At 36.6% G+C, this 19,092-nt stretch overlaps 1 protein-coding gene across 4 annotated transcripts in view; it reads left to right on the top strand.

Annotated features, from left to right (window-relative positions):
- The window catches only part of LOC150095677 (syntaxin-like), a 280,662-nt gene that overhangs the window by 114,358 nt on the left and 147,212 nt on the right, over positions 1 to 19,092 (top strand). The gene's annotated exons all lie outside the window — the stretch shown is intronic.

The raw sequence follows: 19,092 nt of genomic DNA on the forward strand, positions 1-19,092 counted from the left end.
CCTCATCATTTTAGTGACGTATCACCTAAATTTGAGGTCCTTATCTGTCATCCCATCCCTAGATCACATATCTTCTCCACCTCTTCTCATATATCTCTGCCAATTGTATACTGTGCATCCTATCTTTGCTTCCCAAATTTTAAAACCTTTCTCTTTGCAACATTAAATTTATAGTCCCACTGACTTTCCCATTCACCCAGTTGATTCAGATCCCTTTGCATTACTCCTAACATTTTCTCTACTCATCATAGTTTTTCCCAACTTGGCATCATCTGCATATCACCATTCACACTTTCTCCAATATCATTAACACACATGTTAAACAGCAACAGTCCTAAAATAGACCCTTGGGGCACACCACCACTACTAGTGACTTTTCTCTTCTGGAATATTGCTCTCCGTACTGTTAAACTGTGAATAAAATTGTTTTGTATGTTTTTCTTCTTCATAACTGGTAATTAGTTTATGGAATTAACAATGCATATAAAGTATATTAATTAAAGTTAACTTTAATAAATAACTTCTATATTTCAGCAACGTCACGCTGCCATCTTCAGGAACATAAAGATATGGTACGTGCACGCAGGCACTAACAAAAGCAAATGAGGAAGAAAGCAAGAAACTAATATTGTTCCTAAAGTCCTAATGGTGCCCCTCTGGCGGGCTAATTTGGTTGTCTTGGCAGTTGGGCTGAAGTTCTCATCAAATTAGCCCACCAGAGGGTACCATTAGGACTTTAGGAACAATATTAGTTTCTTGCTTTCTTCCTCATTTGCTTTTGTTAGTGCCTGCGTGCACATACCATATCTTTATGTTCCTGAAGATGGCAGCGTGACGTTCCCGAAATATAGAAGTTATTTATTAAAGTTACCTTTAATTAATATATTTTATATGCATTGTTAATTCCGTAAACTAATTACCAGTTATGTATGACCAACGTATAAGCCTTGCTACTAGAAGTTTTTATTCTTCATGCACATTTAACATAATCTACCATATACTAAGCAAGACATGTTTAAATATTATTTGTTAGTCCCTTGCTTAAGATTTATTATTCATGTATTATCCTTGAATTTTATCAGCTATTATTTGATTATATAATTTTAATGTATATTATACTATTGAAAGGACTCTGTAGTAAATAACATTTATCTTATTACTTTATTCCTTTAATAATATTATTAGGAACTCTATGTATGTAACTTTTATGTGCCTTATATAAACTGTAACATATGTTTTATTATTAATATTTGTAAATGAAAGTGAAGGAGAAATTAAGTAACTATAATATTTTTATTATTATTTTTCATTACTCAGTGTAAATACATGAATAATAAACCTTATGTAACGCTAATGCTTATGTTTATGTTCTGTTTTGATCGTTGCCATGGAGATAGAAATAAAATAGAATGCGCGAGGTAGAGCATGAGCTTCGATAATGGGGAGAGGAGAAATTAATGAGTTGGACGGAGTGAACAAGTTTTAGGTGGGAAGAAGGAAGGCATTATAAGCGAGAGGTAAAAGTAAACAAGGACACTGAAGGGCAGGGAATTCAAGGGAGTAGCATTCAGAAGTGTACAGAGACGAGGAGAAAACTTAGAGACAGCTGAGAGTAAAGTCAGCAGTGGCAGTAATAGGAATTTAGTGCTGTAATAAGCTAACTAAAAGACCGGAAGATTAATAGAAGATTCAGAATAAATCCACTAAGTTTTAGAATTACTACGTATTCCTATATCGCTTTAAAGAAGGATTGTACAAAGCTCAACTTGTTATACAGTAGTAAACTTGGAATAATTATTCTGCCCTATAGTAAGCCCGTCAAGAATTGTGTAGCGCGATAAATAATAATTCATTTATCTCCTTGAAGAATTCTTTTGAATAGTGTTCCATCGGAGTAATAAGTGAATTTGAAATGTGCTCACATTGGATCTGATGTGCTAAGGATTAATCCCGGTACGAACAATCCTATTTTATTTTATTTCAGTGTGAAGGTTTAAGTGATAGCTCCATCTCGAATGTCCTAACATTTATTGTGGCGTTTCACCGAATTTAGCCGAAGTTAGAAGTTGAAAATATTTCCCCTTGAAGCAATAACTGCCATGATTAATAATGTTATAAGTGCTTGCTAAGTGTTAAATATAAAGTGTAACTAAGTGGTACCAGCAAATTTATTTAGCAAGAAATTCTGTAGTATTGATCGGCATGAACAATCTAGTTATTGAGAGAACTGTGAATTTTGTATCTGAAGATTTGAAGACTACTTTAATATGAATCTTTTGATCTGAAGAACTAAGTTAATTGTATTATCTTATTTTAGGAGTTAAATTTATGTATTTGTCATCTAACTTTGTATTAAAAGTTTTGTTTTATTGATTTCAATATTGTGTGTGCCTGATTCTTTTTCATTGCACCGTTCATAAAAAGTTCAAACTTTGCGGGAGCCCTAAGTGAAAAATATTAAATTCGGCCTGTATGAATAAGGAGACTGCTAAGTTAATTGAAGATTGATTCTACTATTTTACATAGACAAATCTAAATATAGGGTGGTGCAGCATAAATATAAATTTCCTTACATTTTGATTAGTAATCAACCAGCAATTAATTGATTTTATTAAGAATAACATTACAATAAGATGGTGAACCATAGAGCCAAGAAGGACGTTCCAACAGTACACAACTTGCTGACACCTGTCAAACAGCCAGTCTCTAATTCAGTGCACTAATCCCCATTTGTTCAAGTTTAATTACATCTTGTCATGTGGAAATCTATCAAAGGCTGTTACAAAATCTGAATATGCCACTGCATGTGCATCTCCCTTGTCCACTGTATTTGTCACCTTGTAAGTAAATAGATTGCTAAAACATGATCTTCCTTTGGAGAACCCATGCTGTCCATTAAAGAGGTTGCTACTGTTATGAATCTGATTCTAGATCTTGGTTTTCACTAATATCTTCAAACACTTTAGCAGTGACTCAAGATACACAGATTGGTCTGTGATTTGAAGCCTCAGTCTTATCACCTCCCTTATGTAGATGAACAATTTTGTCCTCTTTCTACTCCTTTGGAAGTTTGCCCAGTGTAGAACTTGTGAAACATGTACATTAGAGCTGCTGTTAACTCCCTGGAACATTTTCTCAAAATATGATGATATACCTCCTGCTCAATCATCACCAGTCTCTTCTTTACTCTTCTCATTGCATTAAAGCCCTGCATGATGCCACAAGAATGACATATCTTTATGAATTGCTCATTTCATATATCAACCCAATTCTGGATCTAAACCATTACCGTGACTCCTGACATATAGATTGACATTGCCTCTCTCTCATGAAATGAAACAGTTCTGTCCTCTTTTCATTCCTCTGGAATATAGTCCAGTGTAAGACTCATATTATACAAGTACATTGAGGCAGTTATTATCTACTTGGAACATGCACCCACAAAACACCTGGTGTTTTGTGGGTGCATGTATTCAAGATATATCTTATATCACTTGCTCACTCCCCCATCAGTTCCTCCTCTACTCTTCCCACTACACTGAAGCTCTGCATAATGTTGTACTCACAAAAATAAAACATTTTATAAATTGCTTATTTAATATCTCAATTTTAGCCTCTGCAGTGGTTATCATTCTAGCATTTTCACCAAATCATCCCTCCATAATCATCCTTTCTTATATCTACATATCAAATATACTCCCTGAAGTATTTATTTGCTCATTAGGTTAGCTGCTGCTCTTACTGCACTTTTATCCTTACTAAGTGAGTCACCATCATTTCCTGCTCTCTATACTCCTAATGCAACTGATTTTTACCACTCATTTTATGCTGCCAGCATAATACTTTCTTCCTGATTGCATACTTAATACTACTTCATCCATCCATTTCAGGCCTACCTTCTGTAACTTCCTGACAATTTTAACAATTGAGACATTGCCTCCGTTAGATATTTCTTGAATAGGCTTCCAAGCAGCACTGATCTTCTTTTCATCTGGTTCCTCATTCGATGATAATGCAAACTGTCTCCTGAGCTTTTCATAATCAGCAGCCTTATAGTTCCACATATAGTTCTCACCACCCAGGTGATTACTACATGATCACTTTCACCATGGAGGGAAAATCAACATCTCATTTATAATAACATCCTCTGATGAGATAATCAAATCCATGACCCTTAACCACCTTACCGGCTATTATGGATCAAATACGCATCCTCATACGCTTCGTATCCATCATATATTTCAATGTAATATCAATGGTATTACAATTTTAAAATGCACTTCGTATCCATGGTAATTTGGGTGTATATATATGTCCTGGCTGGTAGTGTGGTTAATCTTCACATTGTTTCTGTTATGTATTGTCTAGGGTAGTTGTCTCTAAAAATTCAAGAAATTCGTTCTCTTTTCTTTCAGATGTCATCTCTTCATTCCTGTCTGTATTACCATAATTAAATTCACCCATAATGATCACTTTTATTTCTTATTTGCTAGGCGAATTTGTTTATATTTCCTCCTCATTGTCTTCCACATTACCAGATCTATAGAACATATGATTAAACATTTCATCTTGTCCACCTCTACTTCACACCATACTGTCTCAGAACTGCTACCAGTATATCCTTGTTGTATCTTCGATGGGCTTAACTCCTCTGCTGTCATCAACAACATTTCTTACCTTTCTTCTCTATCTGTCTTCACAAAAAACATCTTACCTTACTTCTCTATCTCTGTTCTTGTCAAGATGTGTCCTCATTAGTTGTGCCTTACTTATTCTGCCAATTTTGGGGAAAATGGGTCATTGCAACAATACAATTTTGTTCCCCTTTGGATACTTGTGGCATTTGTAAACAAATATAATAGCTCATTTCTGGATCTTTAAGAACTCTCACTGATATCACTTTTCAGATATGACTGCTCCCTTTGATTTCCTGGCCATACCTCTCTTCTGACAATCCATTCCAGACTCAAACTTTCTCCCACATTCCAGGCCATCCAATCTAATCTTGTCTGTTCACACATTCACTTCCACATCCAGCATCCAAACTTCATGCAGCTGTTTGTCTTGACTGCCCCCCCCCCCACCATCACCATTTCCACACTTGTGTTCCTGTTTTTGCATTCTCCTCACTCACACTACTTACCTCTCCATTCACAAGCACTTCTCTAATCTCTCCTATCCTACTTTCCCTACTTTCCTGCTCTTCACATTACCTCTTACTTCCATTCATTCATAATCTGAAATTCCTCTGTTCATAATCTGTGAATAGAACAAATTTATGTTCTATTCACAGTAGTCATTACTCTTCCTTTCAGTAACAGCCTCTCCATTTGACTTGCACTGTAACCATTTAACTGCAGTCTGTCTCTTGTATACTGTTCCATTCTTCTCTCAGAATCATCCTATGCCTTCACAACCTGCACTCCCTTCTTCTTGAGCAGAGTCCATGAACAGTATGCTGGAACAGCGTTCCAGCATACTGTTCATGGACTCTGCTCACTGTCTCAACACATCACTGTCATACCTGAGCAGCACCTTTACATTGCCTATCACTAACTCGTATCTTTTATTCTCCTCAGTAACCTCCTAATATCCATTCTGATATTCTCCTCATTCCCAACCAAATCATTCATTCCCTATGACTACCAACACTTTTCTCACTTATTCCTTATATCGAATGCCTCTACTCTGCTTATTTGCATCCAAGAAATTAAACCTTATGCACTTTCTCATTCACCACTTCTAATATTTGAATCTTCATACAGCACGACTCTTAAATCATTTGTTACCACTTTTACACAGTTGTATTTCATCCTATTCTTCCTCACTCTTCTGTGCATACCTAGAATTCTCATTTTGTTCTGCATATTTTTTTCATCTCTTGCTCATCTTCATCAACTTTGCTGTCATGTTTTGAGTCACTTTCTCCCTGCCATTCATGCATGCTCACTTGCCATTAATCACATTCTCTTTTTTGCTTTCTTGCTCTCACTCACACTTTCTTTCTCACTGCCATTCATACTCATTATCTTATTGTCAGTTGCATTCTCTTTTTTGCCATACGTCTTGTATTTTACTTTCAGTCTTGCTCACTTTCTGGCTCAGTCTCACACACACACTATCTTACTATCAGTCACACCTGCACTCATACCATACCTTTTGTACATGCTACTTCTGACATTCATAGACGTCTCATAGTGCATGAGCATGTTGCACACTCTGCATACTGATACTTGCTCACTTATCTTCATAATCTACATAATGATCTCCCTCTCCCTGCCATTCTGTCTTGGATGAGTGAACAAAACACTGAAATTGATCACTAAGAAATCTAAGACTTAAATAAACCTCACATATCAATCTCAGCTACTGCATAGTGAACTCTAAATTAAAAACTATTAATTTTGTCACACTGTAAATAAAAAAATAATTAACTTATCCTGAATAACCAATTTAGGAGGTGGAAGAGGGGGGGAGTGCTAATGATTGCAAATGATTCTGTATGTTGTGTAGAAGGGATATGTTCTGTAGGTGGATGTTCGGCATTAATTTCATGAAAGGAAGGATTTGTGTGAGCAACAATATAATTTTTGACCAATATAGGATTGGAGTTAGACATTTCTACAGGATTAGTAAGAAAATGGATAAAAAAAAAGGAAGTAGGAAACAGAAGTTGTTAGGATGAAAGTATATATTTTGTGCAAAGTTTGAATGACTGAGAATGTATTTGTAGGACTGCAGTTATTATTGTCTAGAAAGAATGTGAAGTAGCTTGAATCATATATGCCTTGTGTATGTGCAAAAGTAGGCCTAAAGTTCCTTTAGGCCATCTTTTGCACATAAAGTCTCCTCATATATGATGCACTGAAAACCTATCAGTGGATGACCAACATGTTTTGCAAACAGATTTACAAATCCCGCTTCCTTACCAATCATGCTGGGTACACCATCTATCGTGACAGATACTGCTTTTGAAATATCAATTTGTTGAATAGATAATTTGTTCATAACTGCTTTACATATTTCAACCCCAGTGCTGTGCTCAGGTAGTGTCACAAAGTTAATCATCTCTTCACATACTTTGTGAACCCTACAAAATTGAGCAAAGATTGCTAGCCTAACTGATGATGTAATGTGTTACGTTGTTGGTTTCCTATAAATTCACTACTATTATTTCTCCTGTGCCAACTAAGAATAAATCTCTAAACTATCTCTCTGGGGGCCGTTTCCCTTTTCGAACTCTGACGATATTTGTTTGTTTTAGCTGTGCCAGTCAGAGCTTTAGGACAGAAAATTCTTATCCAAAGAAACCTTCCCGGAGTTCGAGTGTTACCTAACCCTGTTGAAAGAATTAAGTAGCTTAAAATAATCTTAGCATTCAGTCATGGTGTAAATGCTCTTAGCTTCCTTTATATTTCCCTTGTGCATAGATCCGTAATTTTGTGAGTGGTAAAATCAGTCTCATGCTCAAACAAAACTCAGGCTTGCATAGAAAAACTGTTTATTAAATGGTCAAAGAGATTACAATTAAGTTTAACATGTCAAAGGCAAATGATTTATATCATTACTAAATCACTAGTTAAGCAAATAAGAAATTTTCAATCTGACAAGCATGCCATTCACATTCCATAGGTAAATTAAGTTCACACATAGAACAAAACATAAGTTCAGTTTCTAAACTAAATGTTCTGTCATTTGAATCCTTCATGTTAGATTAAGAACCACACAATCTTAAGTTCTCAGACTACCAGTCCAATACAGTCAATAAGTCATTGCACATGGTCACTATAAAGTTCTCTTTCCTCCTAGTCAAAATCTTGTTCCTTCCTTCGTCTAAAGCTAATTATTACATAAAAAAAAAGATTTTCAGTACATTACCACCTTGACGTGATGATGTCGTGATTCTCTCATCCGTCCTTTGTGAGGGGATACCTTTCTGCTACGGTAGGTTGCCGCCACACGGAAGTGACGTGCTCGTCACGAATTGGGTATTTTTCTTTGTTGGACACACGCTCATCTCATGGGTTGCTGTGGTCAGCTCGACCGCCATCAAAGAGAATCCTTTGCTATCTCACATCGGTAAAGCCTTTACCGATGGCCCGAATTTTGAGAACTGTTGTCATCTCGCATGTAGCCTTGTTCGACTTGTGTCAGTCAGCAACGGGAAAAAGGTTGCAGCTCGTCGTCGTCAAGCTTCCTTCCGGTCATCAGCATCGCTGGTCCACACGAGAAACAGGAACAGGCAAAAAAAGGGGCCTCAAACACATGTGAACTCGCTTTTATCCTCCTTCATAGCGCCCCTCTTTCCACCTTCAAATCTTATCCATGGCGCCTTCCTATTCGCTCTTACGAAGTGGCGTCACACCTCTGCTTCAGAGTTTACGTAATCGGTGGTGGTCAGCTAGCAACCTTTGGACTTTTGTTAGCACTTAGATACATGTTCTTGTATAGAGCATAATTTAACATTAATGCTTTAAACAATATATTTATGTTTAGACATGCAAATTTTATTTCTATTTTTTTTATTTTCTAAAGAAAATGTGACATGTTCTCTCATATAATATGCTTACTTTGCTAACAGTACAAGTATTTTCTTACTTAGTATTGTGTTTTAGTTAAATCCTGAATGAATGACTCTCTTTTCTTGAAAGAGTCTCCTCATTCAAGATCTAACAAATGTCTGTGCTCTCATCAACACAAATAGAAAAGAACTTACATGAAGCCAAATATTTTGTTAATTGTTCTGCTGTATTCCTTTCCAACTTATGCATCCTATCCTTAACTGTTTTTTACTCGCAGATAAATTTTTAATGCACTGAATAAATTTACCTTTTCTGAAAGATTGTCAAATATTAAAGGTGCACATTCTAGCCATGCTTTTTTAATATACTCCCCATCACTGAGTGGTTTTCCATGTTGGACAATAACGTTTGAAACTTCAAAACTAGCAGCAACTAAGTTGGAACTAGGCCAACCTGAAATAAATTTCATCCAAGTATCGGATGTTTCTTTTTTTTTTGTCTTCCTCAGTTCATGAGAAATTAATTCTCTTTGTTCTTGCTCACTTTTATTGCTTAAGTTCTTATAAACAATTTCAAAATGTCTCTTTACAGAAGTCCTACAAACAACTGGCTCAGAACATAACATACTCCCCATCACTGAGTGGTTTTCCGTGTTGGACAATAACTTTTGAAACCTCAAAACTAGCAGCAACTAAGTTGGAACTAGGCCAACCTGAAATAAATTTCATCAAAGTATCGGATGTTTTTTTTTTTTTTTTTGTCTTCCTCAGTTCATGAGAAATTAATTCTCTAATGCTTTATTATCTTTCTTAATTATACAAAAGTTTTTAGTTCAGTATACTTTAAATTCTCTACTATCCTTTTCATTTCAATGTCTATGTTTCTTTGCTGGTGGTTGTGACATTCTGTACAATCTATAAAGAGCAGGAAGCAAATAAAAATATATGATTATGGAATATTTATATATATAGCATAAATATGAATAGAAAAAAGGAGGAAGAAAGAAAGAAAGTCAAGAAGGGAATAAAGTGAAAGGCAAAGGAAAAAAAGTAAATTACAACTGAATGACCAAAGTTGTACAAGCACATGGTACATACAAAAAATAATTGCTTTCTTCATACAGCTTGCAACTTTAATGAAAGATCTGTGTAAAAATGTGGACAGAGACATATGGACACTGACAAAAATTATAATTTGTACTCAGAAAATCTCATCATAACCACTCTCTGCATACACCTATGAGGTTTAAGCAAACCATAAAATTAGTACAATTATAAGCCTACCTACACAAAAAAAGAAGGGTACACATGCCATTTAATCATGTGTAGATAACACTTCATAATCCTGAATATTGATAATACATTTCACATAGCTTTAACAATAACTTATGTTTATGGTAATTAAAGAAAATTTGCATTTATATCTAATAAGTTAAACATATTAATTGGCAATGAATACTTCCAATCCATATTTTAATGACTTACAATTTAACTAACTCCAAATTCACATATATACACACTTTAGAAACCAATAAATTCTTCATGAAACACAAAAAAAAAATATATAAAAGGATGGTAAAAGAGTCATGCTACATCTGGCTGCCTGGCAAACGATGCAACAACTGAACGGGACAAAACTTGTATGTCAGTATATTATTATTATTATTGGGGGTGGGAGAACTGCTACAAGTACAGATAATAATCATTCGATTTAGAACTATAAAAGAGCGATAACCCTATCAAAAAATTCCTGGATGTTTCAAGTGTCGGAGACACACATTTTAGCAATCAATAAATTACTGTTATTATTATAGCATCCTCTATAGACTTGGCAGACTCGTCATGGGAAGTTCATTCAATTGACAACATATTTATCATATAGTTATGTTGGAGGTTTAATGGATTTTTTACAACACTCAAAAAGAATTAAATTAGAATTTAATACTTCCTATATTTCGTCCTAGTCACTAGGACATCTACGGGGATTACAAAAACAATTAATGTAACATGCACACAAAAACTTACAATACTAAGCCCAACCACGTGGGTGACACTAAAGTCCTATCTAGGTGGAGCGCCCTCTAAGGGCGGTAGTAGGTTGCCTGAAATGAAAGGTGGGACCTCTGGTGATGATTGTTTCCCAAATCTTCGGAAGCTTAATGCAACCGTATTTGTTAAGATTTGGTTGGTTTCTGAGAGCTGCTGCTGCTTCTAAGAAAAGTCTCTCTTTCTTGAATTTGCTGTGGTGGAGCATGGTGGTTTTCTTCCATGATACTGTGTGGGTGGTGTCCAAAACATGGTCAGCCAAGCCTGAATGGCCATAGATGTGTTTAACGATGTACGACTTGTGTTCCTCCAGACGGATGGATGCTGATCTGCCTGTCTCTCCAAAGTCGCAAGCTTACAGGAAGGGGGTACTTTGTAAACTCTAGGCAGAGAGAGAGGAGGGAGCTGATCTTTCGTACAACGGATAAGGGCTGCAAGTTTGCGGTTGCGCTTATATGCTGTGTGTAGGTTATACTTTTTTAGTATCTTGGCTATTTTTTCCGAAGTGCCTCGGATGTAGGGTATGGTGATGGCATTTTTAAAATCTTGTTGACGAGAGGGACGGGGAATGGGGGAGGAATTGATTATTTTTTTGATACTGTGTACGCTGTAGCCATTGGAGAGGAAAGTTCTGTGTATGTGGTTAAGCTCAGTAGTGAGGGCGGTTCCACTGGAACAAAGATTGTGGGCTCTCTTGGTAAGGGTTTTAATGATGCCATATTGTTGTGAGGGGTAGTGGTGGGAGAGTTTGTGAATGTATCTGCTTGTGTGTGTGGGTTTTCTGTATACAGTGAAGGCAAGCATATCATTAGGCAGGCACGTGACTAAGGTGTCTAGGAAGGGTAAACAATTGTTCTATGGAAAACTATGGAAAAGGAAAAGAACAATTGTTTACCCTTCCTAGACACCTTAGTCACGCGCCTGCCTAATGATACGCTTGCCTTCACTGTATACAGAAAACCCACACACACAAGCAGATACATTCACAAACTCTCCCACCACCACCCCGCACAACAATATGGCATCATTAAAACCCTTACCGAGAGCCCACAATCTTTGTTCCAGTGGAACCGCCCTCACTACTGAGCTTAACCACATACACAGAACTTTCCTCTCCAATGGCTACAGCGAACACAGTATCAAAAAAATAATCAATTCCTTCCCCATTCCCTGTCCCTCTCTTCAACAAGATTTTAAAAATGCCATCACCATACCCTACATCCGAGGCACTTCAGAAAAAATAGCCAAGATACTAAAAAAGTATAACCTACACACAGCATATAAGCGCAACCGCAAACTTGCAGCCCTTATCCGTTGTACGAAAGATCAGCTCCCTCCTGTCTCTCTGCCTAGAGTTTACAAAGTACCCTCTTCCTGTAAGCTTGCGACTTTGGAGAGACAGGCAGATCAGCATCCATCCGTCTGGAGGAACACAAGTCGTACATCGTTAAACACAACTATGGCCATTCAGGCTTGGCTGACCATGTTTTGGACACCACCCACACAGTATCATGGAAGAAAACCACCATGCTCCACCACAGCAAATTCAAGAAAGAGAGACTTTTCTTAGAAGCAGCAGCAGCTCTCAGAAACCAACCAAATCTTAACAAATACGGTTGCATTAAGCTTCCAAAGATTTGGGAAACACTCATCACCAGAGGTCCCACCTTACATTCCAGGCCACCTACTACCGCCCTTAGAGGGCGCTCCACCTAGATAGGACTTTAGTGTCACCCATGTGGTTGGGCTTAGTATTGTAAGTTTTTGTGTGCATGTTACATTAATTGTTTTTGTAATCCCCGTAGATGTCCTAGTGACTAGGACGAAATATAGGAAGTATAAAATTTTAATTTAATTCTTTTTGAGTGTTGTAAAAAAATCCATTAAACCTCCAACTTAATGTCCTCACAGCACTTAAGCCTCTACACAAGAATTTATCATATCATCATCATCATCATCAAATTCCTGCCATGTACCCTCAAGGGGTGTACAGGGTATGACAGTACCACATGAAAAAATTACATCATTACTAACTTCCTATCTACAATTTTCCTCCAAATCAGTCTGTTACTTGTCAAGACTCCAACATTATCAGATCTTATATTTCTATCGTCTAAGGCACTTTGTACCGTATCAATCCACCTATATCTTGGTCTTCCTCTGGGTCGTTTTCCAGCCAACCTGGCAGAGAACACTTGTTTTACTAATCTTTCCTCTCCCATTCGATTTAAGTGACCATACCACCTGAGATTAGCTCTGCTAACGCATTCCTGGATGCTGACAATGTCAAGTTCTTTCCTAATATCCTCGTTTTTAATATGATATTGCCATTGATGCCATCTGTTCATGCCTCTAATCTTTCTCAGGACTCTCATATCTGCGGTCTCTAGTCTTTGGTCAAGTGTTTTACTTCTGACCCAGCTCTCAGATCCATAAGTTAAAATTGGTTTGAACACAGTCTTGTATACAGCTAATTTAGTGTTCCGACTAATTTCTTTCTTATTCCATATGAATTTATTCAATTGACTTCCCACGATACCAGCTTTGCTGATTCTGTTGTTTGTTTCTATATTTAGTATACCATCTTCAGTAAAAATTGTGCCTAAGTAGCTGAAATGTTTTACTTGTTCCACAGGTTCTCCATTCACAACACAGTTGACATTTTCAATGATTCTGCCTATTTTCATTGTCTTTGTCTTTTTATTGCTGACCTTCATACCATATCTATTACAACAGCTATTCACTTTAGTCAGAGAATCTTGCAGACTTGTAGCGGATTTATTTAGAAGTATAACATCATCCGCATAAAGCAAAGAGCTGACATTAACATCTCCAATTTTGATATCAGGTTTAATACCACATTCCTTCATAATGTGATCCATATAGATAATGAATAACAGAGGGGATAATGTACATCCTTGTCTCACACCAGATTTAACATTAAACCATCTTCCTGTACTTCCTTCAATTCTAACTGCTGACTCACAACTCAAATAAAGACTAAGTATTGCTTGATATAATGCCCCATTGACACCATATAACTGCAGCGTATTGAATAGCTTCTCTCTTGGCACCTTGTCATATGCCTTTTCCAAATCGACAAAACTTAAATACAGATCTTTGTTATATTCCCATGCTTTCTCGACTATTTGTCGTAAAGTGAAGATCTGATCCTGACAGCCTCTATTTGGCCTGAATCCAGCTTGTTCTTCGCCAAGCTTTTCTTCCACAATTCTTCTCAACCGTTTCTCAAGTATACTTGCATAGATCTTGCCAGGAACACTCAGTAGGGAAATACCTCTGTAATTCTCACATTCAGTTTTATTTCCCTTTTTATATATGGGTACTATGAGAGCTCTACTCCAATCATCGGGAATTCGTCCCTCTGTCCAGGCTTTCTGAACTATGCAGTGCAGCCACTGTAAGACTCTTATACCACCATACTTCAGCATTTCTGGTCGAATATCATCTACTCCTGCTGCCTTTCCACATTTCAAGCCTTTGATGGCTTTTTCTACTTCAAGTATGGATATGTATTCCTGACTGCATGCCTGGTCAGTGTTTTTTATCACTGTGCTGTCATCACTGCTTGTTTCATTTAGCAGTTTTTCAAAGTAATTACTCCATACTTCAAGGATATCTTTTTCTCCTGTTTTCATTTCACCTTTATCATCTCTAATTCCTTTTACAGCACTCTTTCCTCCATTCCTAAGCTTCTTCAACAACCTCCAGAATATTTTGCCACCTTCTTGATATTTATTTTCTATATTCTTGCCAAAGTCCTCCCATGACTTTTGTTTAGCTAGTTTTACACACTGTTTAGCTTTCTTACATTTGTCTCTGTATTCTGTAAGAGTAAAAGCTGACTTATTTGCCAGGAACTTTTGATAAGCTTTCTTCTTTTCCTTCACTGCCTCTTTAACTTCCTGTGTCCACCAAGGAGTTCTGATTTTTTTATCCTTGCACACAACCTCACCACATGCCTCTCTGGCAGAATCAATCAATGTTTCCTTCAGAGTTTGCCACTGAATCTCCAAGGTTTGATTCCTGTTCTCAAACTCTTTCATTTTCTTTTCAATAATATTTCTGTATTTTAGTCTACAGTTCACATCTGAGAGCTGCTCAACTTTTATTCGCTTTAAAACTTTCTTACATGTTATTCTTTTCAATATGAAATTCAATTTTATCCTGCTCAAGACTAAATAGTGATCACTTCCAATTTCAAATCCTCTGTACACTCTGGTGTCCTGCACCAGGGAGAAAACATCACTATCAACAATAACATAGTCAATGAGACTTTTCTTATTCCTAGCCTCTTCTCTCCATGTGAATTTGTGCACATTTTTATGTTGGAACATGGTGTTAGTAATAACCAGTCCATGTCCTGAGCAGAAATCCAACAGATATTTGCCATTATTATTAGCTTTGCTCTTTTCTCCAAATTTTCCCAAAATATTTTTGTATGTCTCACAATCATTTCCTACTCTACTATTTAGATCCCCAACAAGGACCAACTTTTCCTTTTTCATTGTGTCAGTTGCTTTTTCTAACGCCTCAAAAAATTCCTCCACTTCTACCTTAGTAGAACCTTCTGTGGGACCATAGGCACAAATAAGTCTCATTGTCCAGTTCCCCATTCTCATATTTGCCCACATTACTCTACTTGAGACTGACTGCCATTCAAGAAGATTAGCCTCGTATTTTGTGTTGAATACTATGGCTACTCCTTCTTTTCCTTGATTGTCATTGCCTGAATATAACATTTTGTATTTATTGCTCAGAAAGATCTCACCAGTTTTTGTCTTTTTTGTTTCAGTCACCCCTATTATGTCGATCTGGTACTTATCTAATTCCTCAGCTAGCTCCATTTCTTTGCCGTTCAGGCTTCTTACGTTGATAGTACCGATCTTTCCTTAACACCCCTTGCATTAACAACACATTCTGGTAATGCATTCCATTCACTAACAATTCTCCATGTAAAAATATATTCATCATACCCCCTTCTTCACCACACTTTTACATAACTTCCAGGGATGACCTCTGGTTCTTCCCCTGTCACCTTCTATTCTTTTTATAATCCCCTCTGGATTAATCTGATAAAATCCTCTCACTAACTTAAATGTCTCTATCATATCACCTCTCTTCCTCCTATCCACCAAACTCTGCAATCCACATTTCTTCAACCTCTTGTCATAGCCAGCATTCCAAAGACCTAATCACATAGATAGATGGCTTGGAAAGAAGATGTTTGTTTCATTTTCTTAGTACTTATTATTACTAAAACAGTTGATAGTGTTTGTTTATTTATTGCATTTTTATTTGGTATCACTCTACTTAATAAAATTGTATTCTATTAAGTTAAAATATACAACTCAGCGAAGATGTTGGATATGTATTTAATTATTTTTTAAATTGAGACCTGGATTGCATGCTGGAAAAGAAAAAGTTGTTGGCATGCCACATTTGGCACACGTGCCAAGGGTTCCTCACCCCTGGCCTAGTGCATTGGATTAGATATTGACTATCTGATGGATGTCAACAAGTCGTGTATGGGAGCAATATCCTGGATGAGAAAAATCACTATTTGTGTCCCTCTACAGTCTATTTTTTAGGGCCATTGCTGTTTAGCCTGTATGTTAATGATATTGAGGAAGACTTGAATAGAGATATTCAGTTGTTTCCAGATGATGCAAAGTTGGGACAAGCTATGAGAAGTAGAGGAGATGTTGTGGCCTTACAAGAAGACTTAAATAGACTGAGTGAATGGGCACAGAGTGGGAATGTCAGATCAATGTTGCAAAATGTAAGGTTTTAAAATTTGCAAAATGAAGATGGGATGTAGAATATATTCTTGGTGGGATATGTTGTTGAAGGACATAAGAGATCTTGAGATGATGGTGTATAAGGATCTAAATTTAAAGGACACATTGCAAAATTGTGAGGACAATACAATGAATTCTGGCAATATTGCAGAAGACACTGACTTGTAGAAGTAAGGAGAGCCTGGTTCCATTGTATAAGGTCTTGATTAGGCTACATATGGACTACTATACATAGATTTGGTCACCTGGTTTTCAAAAGGATGATGAGATATTGAAAAGAGCCCAGAGACTATTGAATATTGAAGTAGGGGATGTTGAATATGAAGAATGGTTGAGAAGATGCAATTTACAGTCTAGTGGATAGGAAAGAGAGCCGTGATATGATAGAGACATACAAGTTGATAAGGGATGAATTATTATAGGATGAATGTTTAAGAGGTTTTTCATAAAATGGTCGGAGATGGGGGAAGAACAAGTAGTCATCCTGGAAGCTGTATAAGGAGGGGGATGAGCAAGGGAGTGGGAAGCAGGTTTTTTTGCATGGAGAGTTGTGAATCATTGCAGTGCATTGCCTGAGAGTGGTGTGTCTGCAGAGAATTTGAATGTATTTAAGTCATGGTATAATGACTGTGTGTATGACAAAGGACCTCCTAGATTAGTCTTTGATCAATTAATCCACAATAATTTCTCCTTCTACTGGCAACATAATGAAAGAATTGCTTAGAATTTTCCTTGGACTCTGGTGTTGGTCTCTTCCTGATTCCATTGTTGTCTTTGTCTTCCTTACTATATTAGCCACTTTCCTGGCCTAAATCTTATATTCCTGATGCATCTGCTCTCCACATCTGTCTTACTTTTTTTTCATAATGTCTTTTTTTTGTAGTTCCTGTTTGATTTTATTAGGCATCCAATTTACACCACTTGAGGTATACTTCTTGCCATTGCTGCTAATAAATATTTCTTCACTAGCTCCCATGCGATGGCAATATCTTTTCCTTCCAGTTCTTCCATCCAATCGAAGCTGATTTCTAAGATTATTATAATCACTTGCCTTATAATTTCACATAAATTCCTTTCTCCTTGATATTTCTGCATGTCTGTACATCTTCCATCTCAAGCCTATATTGTCATTCTTGCTAGCCTGGACAAGGATGACATCTCACTTACAGTAAAATACTCTGATTCTAGGACCAAAACTTCATGTTTCCTGTACTACATGTTGTGTAAGGCTATTTAAACATTAATTAATCAATATTTAATTATTTTGAAATACTATTATGAACAACCAAAATATAATTCTTACCACCAGATCTCCAGAATATCCTTATCTTCAGTTTTTATATCACCTCTTATCATCTCTGATTTCTTTTTTTATACTTTTTTTTTTGTACGCCATTTCTCTGCTTTTTGATCTAGTCCAAAATAATTTGCCACTTTTATAATATCTATCTTCCATATTTGTCTTCCTACGTGTGGGAAGAGTTAAGACAGCAGGAATGGACCAAAAAAAAAAAAACATGGTGATATATGGCGATTCTGTGATTGGGAGCATTCTAGATGAGTGAGTAATGACAGTGTGTGTGTGTGTGTGTGTGTGTGTGTGTGTTTCCTGGGTATGAGGATTCATGATGTAACTGAAGCAATATGTAAGCAAGTAGAATGAGGGGATGATATGATTTTATTGGTTGGAATAAATGATTTGAAAGGAGAAAAGTATTATAAGAAAGAGTTGTTGAGTGAAGTACAAAAGAAGATTAAAAATAATAAGGATTGTGTGTCTTGCCATGGTATCGCAAGAGTGAGCTGAGAAGAAAGCTGCCGTTTCAATGAGTAAGTAGATTGTGTAAGAGAACTGGCATACAGTAATGTGGAAGTATGAAGTGACTTTGATTAGTGAAAGGATTTGTACTTGCAAGGTGGGTTACACACGAGTGGTGTGGTGACCTGAACTTGGGAAAATTGTTATTTAGTGAAAAAGCAAATGTGAATTTTTTAGGAAACTTGATATATCTTGGTGGTTACATTAAATTAAGTAGTGGCAGTTGTGAGTGTGAGTGACAAACAGAATAAGAGCGAGCTTGTTAGGGATAATCTTAAAAAATAGAGGACTAGTTTTGTCAAGGGTGTAAACTGTGGAAGAGTAGATTTGGTTTAAGACTCAGCTCATCAGTTTGTCATGTGTATACACTAATGCTAGAAGCATCAGGAATAAAGGCAAGCTTTAGTAGAACAGTGACAAAAATTATAGCTATTAGTGAGATTTGGCAGACAGAGCAGGAGATTTACAGGAATAGAATAAGATAGTTTCAGTTTATTAAGGGACGATAGATAAGAAAGGTGGGAGAGTATTAGTAACGATCGCAGAGGAATTAAGTTTCTTCTAGCCAAATCCCACCAATATAATACGACATTGGATATCTAATCATGCCGAAGTGAATGACTTTACATTTACTGACATTGAACTGACACCTATTTTCCCATACCCACAATTCCAGCCTATTCAAATCAATCTACAAAGACTGCATATCAGCAGCATTCCCGATTACCCTACCTATCTTTGTATCATCAGCAAATAACTGTATGTCACTTGTCAAATCCTTCCCAATATCATTAATGTACAGATTGAATAACAGTGGACCAAGCACTGATCCTTGTGGTACACCACTTGTTACCTTAAACCTTGCAGACTCAAATCCCACATAT

Source organism: Typopeltis vanoorti, chromosome 20 (assembly GCF_054136105.1).
Source record: "Typopeltis vanoorti isolate ZY-2024b chromosome 20, IOZ_Tvanoo_1.0, whole genome shotgun sequence".
NCBI lineage: Eukaryota > Metazoa > Arthropoda > Arachnida > Uropygi > Thelyphonidae > Typopeltis > Typopeltis vanoorti.